Source organism: Cibotium barometz, chromosome 18, assembly GCF_041138505.1.
Source record: "Cibotium barometz isolate CiBa-2024 chromosome 18, ASM4113850v1, whole genome shotgun sequence".
In the NCBI taxonomy this organism is placed as follows: domain Eukaryota; kingdom Viridiplantae; phylum Streptophyta; class Polypodiopsida; order Cyatheales; family Cibotiaceae; genus Cibotium; species Cibotium barometz.
Window position 1 is genome coordinate 11,104,038 of NC_141063.1, and position 13,744 is coordinate 11,117,781.

Sequence of the window (13,744 nt, forward strand, 5' to 3'; positions counted from 1 at the left end):
GAAGTCCTCTTTTTATGCTTTGAATGAAAATTTTTTATGCATAATTTTTATAAAATTTTTGCCATAGCTCCGCTGCTATGACTGATAAATCTCAATTTTTCTAAGGGATAAAGCTTATCATTAAGGAAATAATTAAAATGATTCTCTAATTGGATCCTTAATCCATAATGGATTGAATCATCAATATACATAAACTAAAAGCATAAGAAAAAGCCATTAATTTGGCCTCAAGCATAGCTTAATCTTGGGTTAAGGAAAAGCTTTATGAAAAGCTTGATTTGGATTGAGAATGGGTCATGAGTATGACCATTTCTTGAGTGAGAGAGAGAATTTACATAAGAATCATTAGAATTTAAACATAAATGAAAATTAACTTCAATAGCATTTATTAAATTATGTAACTCTTCACTACTATTCAAACTTCAATAGCATTTAAAAAAACCATACCAATTAAACTTCTCAAGCTTGAGAGGGGTTGAGAAGAGAGAAACATTGAGAAATTATAGAAAGATGAATATTCACTAATTACCTTACAACTTGCTTGATTCTTTGTTCACGGTAGAGGCCCCCAACCAATCAATTGGTTAAGTATGTTGATGGAGCCACTAATGGGGATTGAAGAAAGAGGGAAGCTCCAAAAACTAGTGAATTATTAAATGAATTCACAGTTCTTGGCTTAGGTGGAGTAGAGTAACGATGCATAACTACTATATATTTTTCAACAAGGGTGAGGCTTCTATTTATAGGAAAAATTGAGCTCCTAACCAAACAAACTGATTCTAGAATTTTCTAAATCAGTTTGGTCAATATTTGACCATTTTTAGGTCAGTTAAGCTAACTTTTTGGAACTAGACTTGAATGAGGAGAGAGGAGAGATGAAATATCTCAATTTTTATGAGTTTAAAACTCATTCAAGCATGTGAAATATGCACCTCCTTTAAAGAACTCCCCTTCCTTACATATGTCATATTTTTAATATTGCTTATAGTTTTTTACTAATAAACCTTGTACATTTTCAACTCTTCATCTTATGTGAAATATGCACCTCCTTTAAAGAACTCCCCTTCCTTACATATGTCATACTTTTAATATTGCTCATAATTTTTTACTAATAAACCTTGTACATTTTCAACTCTTCATCTTATGTGAAATAAGCACCTCCTTTAAAGAACTCCTCTTCCTTACATATGTCATACTTTTAATATTGCTCATAATTTTTTTCTAATAAACCTTGTACATTTTCAACTCTTCATCTTATGTGAAATATGCACCTCCTTTAAAGAACTCCTCTTCCTTACATATGTCATACTTTTAATATTGCTCATAATTTTTTACTAATAAACCTTGTACATTTTCAACTCTTCATCTTATGTGAGTATTTACTCATTTTTGGGTATCTTCTTTTTCAAATTGGATTTATCTCCTCCCTACACATGGATTGATGCTATTGGTCCATAGGAACCTTAATTGGACCATAATCCAAAAATTTCTGAAAATCTAGACCCTTAGACTAAGGTCCTTTATACACATTTCCAATTAATTCCAATTGCACATTGGAAAGTTCTTTTTGAATTTCTGTTTCAGAGAAACTTATTTTAATAAGATGAGATAATTTTCTATCCAAAAATATTAAAAATCTGAATATTCTCTCTCTAGAATATTTTCTCTCTCTAGGTTAAAACAGTTAGAAACAAGTCTTTTATATTTCTGAAGAGGGATTGATTATAGAAGAAGATACTAGACATCAAAAAGGGGTTTGGGGGAGGAATCTTACATTCTACCCCACTTAAAAAACGCGAGATGTCCTCATCTCGCAACTTGTGATAATTTCACAAGATTCACGAATATGAGACTTAGAGAAAAATTTTAATCAAGATTAACCACCAAGATAAGTCTTAAAGAGAGCAAGATTCAAAATACGAACAAGATTTAAACTTTATTCATTCTCGGAACTTATACAGTAAAGATAGAGGAACTCTTTACACTTCCATAAGCCCGTCCATCATATGGTCACAAAAGCAGTCCTCACAAGCTGCACAAGTATAAGGTAACTCATCTATGGGAATGATTCTGTGGGTTATTGCTGCGCCTATCTCAGTGGTATGAGGTGTTCTAACAAAAGGACCTCTGAGAGGCAAGCCAAAAACGGGGTAAAGGCATATCTTCTCATGAGGAAGAAAACACGCCAGTAAGAAGACTCGCTCAGAAAACCCAGGATGTCTTGATCTCATGACGCAGTAGTATCGGGGACCCAAACCCAAAGCTTCAATAACCATGGCCAAGCGGACATTGTTACGGAAGTGCTGCTGACCCCAGGGTGTTACCCTAGTTATGTCTTGATAGGTCCGCCATTTGGTCTGCGCTACAGAAGTTCCCAAGTGAGGGAAAAGTGAGCACTCATACTGTTCTATAAAATTCTTCTTCACAGACTCACTTGCGTCTTGAAGGTGAGGAATCATTATGGATAAAACTAATTCTTGTTGCCAAGCCATGAAGGAGATTAGGAAGAAAGGAGATCGATGGGAGTAAGATTACTGTGAGCGACAAGTAAAAGTTACGACTTATATAAAGGAAGGAGCTAGCGTAACTTAGAAGCCAACGGTAGCTTGCCACTGAAGTTTTACCGTCTTTCCATGATTTGGGTTTGGCACAATTTTCTATAGAAGGCATTAAGAACTTTGAGATGAGGAGATAAAAGAAGCTCGTAAGCTAAGTCACTTACTTTCTTTGAAGTCAGATAAGGTTCACAATATCTGGGGGATAACTTCTTAAACTCCCCAATAGATAAAGAACTTCTTTTGTGCCGTACTCGAATGAAGACCAAAACCTTGGTATCCAAAACATCGATTTTCACTTCTGAACTCATTGTTCTGAATCCTTAAAACAGCGTGACTCCTGAGAAGTATTCTAGGGAAAGGGTCTTCCTTTTTTTAAACAGAATCTTTCTTTTATTTTTGAGAGGAAATAATTTTAAGATCAAAAAGGGAGATTCTTACTCCTGTATGCCTCGAAGGCTGGGGAGGAATCTTACACTTGCCAACGTCCTCTACCACGAGGATTACCTCTATCTCTCTAAGGTGTATATTCACGACCACCTCTAGCACCATATGTAGGCTGAAAATTCTGTTGTGGTGACCTGTCCTGCCATCCACGACCATTACCACGGCCACGTGATGCAAATCTCCCCCTGCCTCTAAATCCCCTTTGTGAATAGAAAGCCTAATTTCTGCCACCATTATCATCATGGCTAGTAGATGCATCATGAAAAGAGTCACTGAGTTTGATTTCCTCAACAAGCAAGAGTGAAACCAACTCATCAAAATCTGGTAAACCTATACTCTGAACTAAGATGGATGTATCAAATGACTTATACTCCTTGCCAAGACCACACAAGGTAATGTCTACCAAATCATCATCACGCATGGGGGCATTGATTGTTGCCAATGCATCTGCATACTTCTTTATCTCTTGTACATAATCATGGATGCTCCTTCCTTTCCATTTCACATTATGAATCTGTTATCTCAACTGAGATTTGCGAGCACTAGTGTCTATATCAAATAGCTTTACCAATGTATCCCATGCATCCTTAGGATTCTCAGCATCATGTATATGTATGAGTATAGTATCCGAGATACATATAGATAGGTAATGCAAAACTTTGTATGCTCTTTTGACCATTGCTTTTATGAGCTACAACCTGTTGCTGTGTAGGTTGTCGGGGTAGTTCTGGCTCTGGCTCCACACCTGTAACAAGGTTCCAAAAACCTTTTTCCTTCAGAAAACTTTTAATCTTGTACTTCCACGCCTGGAAGTTCTTCCAATCCAACTTTTCACCACAATTTGTACCGGGTTGCTTTGCAAATGCACCTTCCACACACGTCCAAATCTGTAAACGAGCCTTCCTCAGCTCAACCACACTCTAAAAAGTTTTCTAGATACTCCAAAGTACTCAACAAACTTCACTTTTTGTGTAAAAAATCAAACTGATTGCATCGAAAATGAACTGGCATACGTAGTCCAAGGCACCCTGTTTTGGCATGCTTTCCAAGGCTTCAAATTGCAATGTAGTGGTTTAATAATCAAGTGTGGATAACTTGCATTGACACCTAAACAAGCTCAATCTTGCATATCAACACCAACCAAGGTGCATACGCACCAAATTTGTCAAATCCCCTTCTCTGTTTTGTGAAAAACCAGTAAATCCAACAAAGACCAGTAGTAAAATGGCTCTAATTCCTTTGATTCTTGTCCAAATTGAGAGACTAGGAATTCATTAGCTTAGCATTGATGTCTACTAACTCCATGTAAAAGGAATTAGACCAATTGTTTAAGATGAGAGAGTTATTAGCCGATTAATCACCCTCTGTTTCACTAATCACAGTAGACAGCTTGTTTAATCAGCTCATTTCCAGCTCCATAATGCATAATTGCTTCAACCAATCATATAGCTTCCTTCTCAAGTGTATGTACCACACAATTGCTAAGAAGATTTTAGAATTTATCAAAACCACAAGACTTGATTTTTGGCCTCCATAGCAAAAAGATAAAAAATTGCTCTATTTCCTCATGACATGCTGTGCCGCTTGCTCCTGAGGAGAATTGGTGAGTTCATAAAGTTATTTGAAGATAGATATGGGTGCCCAACACTCCTAGGCATATACTCAATCCATCAATTGAGTGATTTTTGCAAAAACCTAGCTTTAATTGCATCCACAATGAGCATCATTTCTCTGTTTTTGTGAAGGGTTCAAACCAGTGATTTTCCTCTCACATAAATGCACCAACTTGGCTCCAAATTCAATTTAGGGCTTGCACATGAGTTGCCAATACATTAATCATTGTCACATACATGTTCCTTTGCGAGATTGCATCTATTTTCACAATATATCACTGCTTTCAAGCTCCAATGGAAAGCTTGCAAAAAACCAGAATTTTCTTTTGCTTTGGGCAACCTTGATTTGCCTTGTTTATGCTTGAATCACCTGCAATCTGCTCAAGGGTGTTTAGTAGTCCTTACCCGATAGGCCAAGCTCTCAGATTTGATATAAATCGGTGTGCTCCAAGCTTTACAGCATCAATGGCAAGCTTCACAGCTTCTTCTCCCTCTTCTCTCTCTCACTCAATCATAAACCCTAATAGAGAGCACCAAGCTCTGATACCATGATGAAAAACAGGTAGAGGGAGAGGAGACACACACATAGGAGAAAACCCTAATGTATATTGCAAACCCTAACCATAGAGGGTAGCCATCTCCCCCTCTCACACAATGCATAAAGCCATAATCCATAATGTATATTGCAAACCCTAACCATAGAGGGTAGCCATCTCCCCCTCTCACACAATGCATAAAGCCATAATCCATAATACACAACACACTATGTGTTCTTTCCACACACTATGACCATCTGGACATGGTCATTTATGTCTCACACATGTTACTACCTACGAACATGCCAGCACATGGTGCAGCTGGCACAAGCTGACATCAAGATTGAATCTCAACAGACTGTGGTCCTAGCCACATGTAAAGTTTGCTACCATGTTTCAACCAAGCTAATAGTCTTGACTCTGCAAGAAAAGGGATAACAAGTAAACATCAAACAAAGGAGAAAAGAGAGTCAAATAAAGGCGTTGAGTTGGAGTCTTCATTGTTAAGATATCAAGCTCAAATAGTGTTGCATACATTGATGACCCTTGTGGGGGTGATAGCTTCCACACTTATGCCACTAGCATGGTTGGTGAGCTTATGGTTGATATTCCGCCAGTGGAAGACAGGCTGTGTGATAGCCACTTTGGAGTACTAGAGTTATGACATAGTTATAGTGCCAGATCATATAGTCAAATTCATAATATGAACTGACCATTGTATGTTATTGTAGGAGAGTACTTTCCATTATACTATATATACTCTTATATTTTAGTTATATGGTTGTAGAGAAGAGAAGAAGATAGAAAAAAATTCAGCCATCTCTCTCTCTCATGTGTCTTGCTCTCTCTCGTGTGTGTGTGTTTGCTTGTAAAGGAAGTACTCAAGCTTTCCTTTTCCCCCACATTCTCTTTATGGTATTAGAGCTCTGGTTTGTGTGAGATCTAAGGAGGTAAGCAAGAGGTAAGAACAAAGCAAGCAAGGAAGTAGTACATGGGTAAGAGCATCATAATCTCTTCCCCTTGTTGTTTAGTTACAACACCCCTTGGGTAGCTCTGAAAGCTACACATCTCTGATTAAGGAGTTGTCTTCGCATGTGTGGAGGTTCTTGTGTGGTGCATAGTGCCTTGTATTGAAAATTTTATGACCAAAAACATATTTTGGATACATTTCAATCTCCGTTCAGTCATTGTAAGGTCTTTTTTGGCAATTTTGAGAAGTTTTGGGTTGAGAACTGTCTCTACTCGAGATCTAGTTATTGCAGTGCACTGGTGTATTTTGGGAGTGCAAAGAGTGTTTGCACATCTATTGCCAATACTGGGGGTGTATGTACATGTACTCTAGTCAGATCTGGTGACATACAAGTTGTGTTGAAGTACCACTACAACAACCACAAAAGATACTACCGTGTTATAGGTTGCATATAGATTTTTTTTTTGTTTGTAGGTTTTTGATTGTGTTATAGGCAGACATGTTTGATGGAATCAATTATATTGTCAGTGAGAAGATGGAAAAGAATAACTTCCATGATTAGAAGTTCAGAATGTGACCAATTTCCTTATGGGACTATGTCAAAGGAGACAATGAGGAGTATTGAGAGTTGTCTAAAGAGAATGTCACTCTAGCAGATATAAAGGCATTCAAGGATTGGAACCAGGGTGCAAGGAAAGTCATGTATTTGCTTTCAATCAGTGTCACAGACACAATGATAGGACATATATAGGATGCTAACACTCCAACAGTTGCATGATGGGGCAGAACCTGATGCAGATGTTCAAGACCAACACAAAGGCAAGGAAACTATAGCTAAAATAAGAACTTCATACTGTGGAGAAGAAAAACATGTATATCAATAAGTATGCTTTAAAGATCAAGGGCATTTTTGAATCCCTTTGGTATCTCAATGTATCGATGGAAAATGATGATTTAGTGAGCGTCTGTCTAAATGAGCTTGGCAAAGAGTATAAGCTATTGAAGACCTCCATTTCAATCAGGAATTTTTGAATCCCTTTGGTATCTCAATGTATCAAGCATTTTTGAATCCCTTTGGTATCTCAATGTATCGATGGAAAATGATGATTTAGTGAGCGTCTGTCTAAATGAGCTTGGCAAAGAGTATAAGCTATTCAAGACCTCCATTGCAATCAAGGAGAAGAAAAACATGTATATCAATAAGTATGCTTTAAAGATCAAGGGCATTTTTGAATCCCTTTGGTATCTCAATGTATCGATGGAAAATGATGATTTAGTGAGCGTCTGTCTAAATGAGCTTGGCAAAGAGTATAAGCTATTCAAGACCTCCATTGCAATCAGGGATAATGTTTCCAACTTTTAGGACTTTGTGTCTATGCTCATCATAGAAGAAAAATCTATTTTGGTGAGGAATCTTCTTTACAAAGCAAGAACATATCAGAACAAGCCTTCTACTCTAATTTAGGTAGAGACAGAGGTAGGCCAACATGGAAACCATATTATGGACAACAATAGTCTAATGATTCATAGCAGCATAACAACAATCATACATAGGTGGAAGAGGTCAGTCTAGAGGTAGGGGGAGCTAGAGGGGCCGAGGTGGTTGGCAAAGAAATCAGAGTGCAAATAGCATAGAGTGCTATTATTGAGGGGCAAACTAGGGCACATGGAAAAGAACTATTTTAAAAGGAAGAATGATATAAAAAGTGAAAAGTTGAAGCAAGGAAACTATGTATCATCTAGTAAAGAGGGTGGTGATGACAAAAGTGATAGCACCTACTCAGTTCCAGAATAGGAAATGTGTTAGGATCTACAGATATATGGTATGTGGATTCTGGCGCCTCTAAGCACATGACCAGTCATAGTGAATGGTTTATAGACATGTAGAAAATGGAAAAACCAGGTAATATAAAAACAAGTGATGATACTACACATCCCATTACACATGTTGGTAAAGTTTCATTATCTATGTAGGATGGAAAAATGAAGTGCTTGTCGAATGTACTTCATGTTCCAAATATTACAAAGAACATGGTTTCTATTGGATAGATGGTTGAGGAGGGTTTGCAAGTGAGGTTTAATCCTCAAGGATGTTTTGTGGAAGACTTCAAAAATTAGTGTCGCTTGGTTGCAAAGGGTAATAGAAATGAGAGGATGTTTACTTTGGATGTGAACATGCTAAGGTAAAGGTAGCCATGTTTGTGCATGGAACATGTGCCATGTCTTATAGATATTGACATATGGCACAAGCACATTGGTTATGTGATTATACAGTGGGATGTGAATATGCTAAGTGTAAAACCTATGGTTTTATAGGATAGTATTAAGTATGATTAGGTTTTAAACCTTTATCGGAGATGTTAGGAGTCATGAGTTGAAGAGTCGTGTCATGTTATGTCTCTTGGGATCTTCATGGTGGTGAAGGCGGTTAAGCTTCGAATGCCGTGAGCAGATATAGAAATGTGTGTAGCTATTGAAAAAACATCTGTTATCTTGGAAGGAGTTTTTTACTATTTTTACTATTGTGTTATGTCCGACATGTTTGCCTTCAATTGAAAAGATATCAATGTATGCTTAGGAATTACCAATGAATGAAGTGTTGTAAATGTTCAAATTGTGTAGAAGACAGAATACTTGAAATGACAGGAAGAATTAATGTAAAGATTATGTGGTGTGCTGAGTTAACCCTCAACACTTTTGGGGGGCGATCCTTTGGTATCAAACCTAGGGTCCTTGTTCATGGGAAAGGGACAAGACAACAGGAATTTACAGAAGAACTATTAAGATGGATGAATTGAGACAAGAGTTCAGTAACTGGGTGACAGAAGAAGAAGAATATGCTGCGTACATAGAGAAATTCTTGCAGGAACAATTTCCTTCCTTACTTGCAGACGTGGTGAGGTGCATATGAACCCGGGTGTGGAACAAACAAAAGCAAGAGTTTTTGCCTTTTGGGGTGGTTAACGGTCCACGAAGGGTTAGAAGAATTCTCCAGGAGTCTTATTATCAGCAATTTCATGCATGTGGGGTTTGTGGTGGTCATAGGCATTGCATTAGAAAAACAAGTGAATGGGTGGGGAAGATTACAATCTCAGAAGACCTACTCATGGGGTATGATACGAGATTAAGGGGTAGATTAGGAGAAAGGTTTGCATTAGATGCAAAAAATATCCACCCAGAAAATAACCCACCAAATACCCTTGAAAATGACAATTCAGATGAAGAAGCACTTGCACACCTGACTTTGCAGAAGGACACGCAGAGTCACCTGCACCTGACTTTGCAAGGGGAACTGTAGAGACATCAACAACTAATGCTGAAGATTATAGAGGAATTTCAAATCTCATTGGCTTAAGAGCACTAGGAGCTCATTTGCTGAGAGTAAGGAAACCTTTAACTTTTAACCCATTGCCCAGAGTACGTGTCACGAGAAGACCCCAACCAGTAATGGCTTTCAATCCTCCACTTCATGGTCCCCCAATAAACCCAAAGGTTGGCCTAGCCAAGTTTAGCAGCTCAAAGAAAGCAAATGCTGACAGCCATGTTGGTCAATTTAAAACTAGATGATGGCAAGCTAGTGAATATGGGGTGTTCTCGGATGCTGTGAAGAAGGAGCATTTTGCAACTACATTGGAAGATCGAACTATGAGTTGGTTCTCTCAATATGGATTAGCACATTTTGCAGATTATGGAGCTCTCAGAGCATTAATCTTGGCCAGGTTCAGAAAAGAGAAAACACCTGAGGATGTGCTCAAGAAGCTCAAAGAGTTAAAACAAAAAAAACTTGGAGTAGTGGATCATGCAGAGAGATTCAGAACCCTCTATAACAGGTTGTTGGTGAATCAGAGACCAACACCTGAACAATTGGGAGATTATTTCTATAAAGGCCTCATGAAAAACTTGCAGAGCTCTGTTGCTGTTGTGGTAGGGACATTCAGAATGATGCTGATTTCACTGACATGGTGAATACAACACTAAGAGTTGAAAGGAGAATGAGCTCCAAAGGCAAGAAGAAATCAGAAGATTCTGATGATGATGAGGAAGATTCTGATGAAGAGGATGACAGTGACTCAGAAGAAGAGGACACTGAATCTGATAATTTAGATGAAGAAGAGTGGGTAGAGAAAAAGAAAACAAAGAAGGCAAAGAAAAAAGAGGAAAGCAAAAGCAAAGAAAAGAAAAAGATTAAAGTAAACGAAGAAGATGATTTGGAAAAGAGGATTTTTGATAAAATCAAGAATATGGGCATGGCAGGTGTGGTGAAGTCAACCAGCCCATCTTGTGAGATATGTAAAAAAATTGGGGCATGTTGCAACCAACTGTTGGTATAATCCACAGTATAGGGGGAGATTACCTCCACATATTGTGTCAATGAGTCAACCTGTAAACTCACAAGCCAATCAGGTTGGGGTGGAACAAAATAGGAGAGCCACAGGTCCTCCTAGGAGAAATCAGAAATTCAATCAAAACCAATTCCAGCCCACTATGAATCCAAATATGAACCAATGGGGGGGCATCAGAGGAATTATAATCAGAACAGGGGATTTAACAACAATAATACCTGCAATTACTGTGGTGTGTAGGGATATAGACAAGGACCATCTTATGAATTGTGGTGCAAGCACATGAATGAGAGGGGAATTCCTATCATCAGATACAATGACACACCAGAAGAAAATCAAAATCAGCAAACTCAACCTCTTGCTAAATTGAATGTGGTAATGTTGGAGGAAACAATTCAAGAACCTGAAATTGATAAAAAACAGAAGCAGGAGGCAGCACACACAAGGGAAGCAAACCCAAATCCATATCCAACAACCATAAAGAAGGAGAGAAGCAATAGTCACCATCTCTCTCATGCACACAAAAGGGAACACAACATAGTGTTATGTCCACACTACAAGATAAACCTAATGTAATGTCCACACACACATGACCAGCTGGACGCGGTCATAAACACACCACACGATATCTATCTACCATACTGTCACTCTGTTAGCACCCATGTGCTATCCTCCAGCTGTATACGAGCTTGACATTTCAACACTCCCCCTCAAGCTCGACATGTCCATCTCTAGGACGCCCAATCGAGTACGGAAATACTCGAACTTATCCTTACCAAGTGCTTTGGTAAAGATATCTGCAACCTGCTCATCTGTCTACACATATGTCAAATCAACATGCCCATCTAGCACCTTCTCTCTGATGAAATGATAGTGGACCTCAATATGTTTGGTCCTGGCATGATAAACTGGGTTGCTAGCAAGATGAATACTACTCATGTTGTCACAATGAATGACAACTCTCATATCACTCTGTAACCTGACATCATCTAGCAACTTCTTCAACCACATAGCCTCACATGCAGCTATGGCTGCTCCACGATACTCTGCCTCTGTGGTAGATAAAGCAACTGTAGGTTGCTTTTTACTGCTCCAACTCACAGCTCCACTACCAAGGCTGAAAACATAGCCACTGGTAGATCTCCTGTCATATGCACTACCGGCCCAATCTGCATCTGTATATCCATGGACATGCATGTCTTTTCCTGCCTCATAGAAAAGACCATAATGCGCGGTAGTTTTGACGTATCTCAGAATCCGTCTCACAGCATCCAAGTGAGGTTTACGAGGACTCTGCATAAACTGACTCACCAAACCAACTGCATAACTGAGATCTGGCCTCGTAATGGTCATGTAGATAAGACTACCAACCATTTGCCTGTACATGGTGATATCATCAAGCTCATCACCCAAATCAGCCCTAAGCTTCATGTTTTGCTCTAATGGTGTCAACATTGGTTTGCATGCTGTCATACCATACTTTGCCAGCATGTCAAGTGCATATTGCCTTTGCACCAACCATATACCCTTGCCTGTTCTAATCACCTCAATGCCAAGAAAGAACCTTAAATCACCAAGGTCTTTCATATCAAACTCTTTGCATAAAGAGGCCTTAACTTCATCAATGCCTTTCCCACAATCACCTGTGATAATCAAATCATCAACATAAATGACTATCATCACGATACCATCATGTGTCTTCTTCACATAAAGTGAAGAGTCTGCATTTCCAACCACAAATCCAATACTGACAAGACATCTGCTGATCTTGTCACTCCAAGCACGAGGTGCTTGCTTCAAACCATAGAGTGCTTTCTTTAACCTGCAAACAAAAGTCGGATATTTTGGATGTACATAACCTTCTGGCTGTTCCATGTACACCTCTTCTTGTAGTTCACCATTCAAGAAAGCATTTTTTACATCCATTTGATGTAAAGCCCAACCTTTTTGTGCTGCTAGTGCAATGATAGACCTCACTGTAGCCATCTTAGCCACTGGGCTGAAAGTTTCATCATAATCAAGACCATAAGTTTGTGCATATCCTTTAGCGACCAGCCTTGCCTTATGTCTCTCTAGGCTGCCATCTGACTTGCACTTTACCTTATACACCCATTTGCATCCAATTGCATTCTTTCCTTGAGGTAACTCAGCCAATTCCCATGTATCATTTTTGTCCAAAGCATCCATCTCTTCATCCATGGCTTTCTGCCACACATGCTCTCCAATAGCCTCTGTATAGCATGTAGGTTCCACATGCTTTACCATAGATGTCATGTATGCATAGTGCATAGCAAAATCTCTATATGTCAATCTTTCCACTGGATATCTGACTCTCTGGGATCTCCGCAATGCATGCGGGTCACTCTGTACACCTGTAACACGAGCATGTGGTGGCACATATCTATCCTGCCTAGCACCAGGTGTGCGTACAACAAGTATCCCGAGCTCCTCATCCAAACTCTCTGAGCTAGAGGACTCATAGCCTGTGATTCCAATTCCTTCGACTTTCTTCTTGCCTTTATCCATAGCACTACTCCCACCAGTGCTCACACTCTCATGCCTCAATCGTCCTGACCATGGACGTACACTGCTACTACTCTCAGCTTCTGCTGCTGGCCCAGACATAGTAGTAGAGCTAGAACTTGCTTGTGATGGCAAGTTCACAGGTACATTAGCCTCAAGTGTGTCAATGACTCCCTCATCTCTTGCTTTGTACCAACTAGCAAGCTCATCAAACACCACATCACGTGAGATGACTACTTGTCTAGTTTGAGGGTTATAACATTTGTAAGCCTTTCAATCCTGTGCATATCCAACAAATACACATTTCTCTGCCTTAGGATCCAACTTCCGTCTTCTTTCATCAGGCACATGAACATAAGCTACACATCCAAAGACTTTCAGATGTCCAATATCTGGCCTGTAACCTGTAAGCCGCATCTCTGGCGTGCTTCCATGAATGGCTGCTGTAGGTGTTTTGTTCAGGATATACACTGCAGTAGCACATGCTTCTGCCCAATAGTAATCTGGCATGCTCTTTTCATTGAGCATTGCCCTTGCCACTTCACATATTACTCGATTCTTTCTCTCAGCCACACCATTCTGCTGAGGTGTATACCTGCATGTCAACTGTCTCCTTATCCCATGTTTCCGCAAGAAATGCTCAAAAGCTTTTGAGGTGTATTCACCACCTCCATCTGTTCTCAGACACTTAATCCAACAGCCATATCTGTTTTTCTACAAGAGCTTTGAAATCCATGAATTTTTCCAGCACTTCACT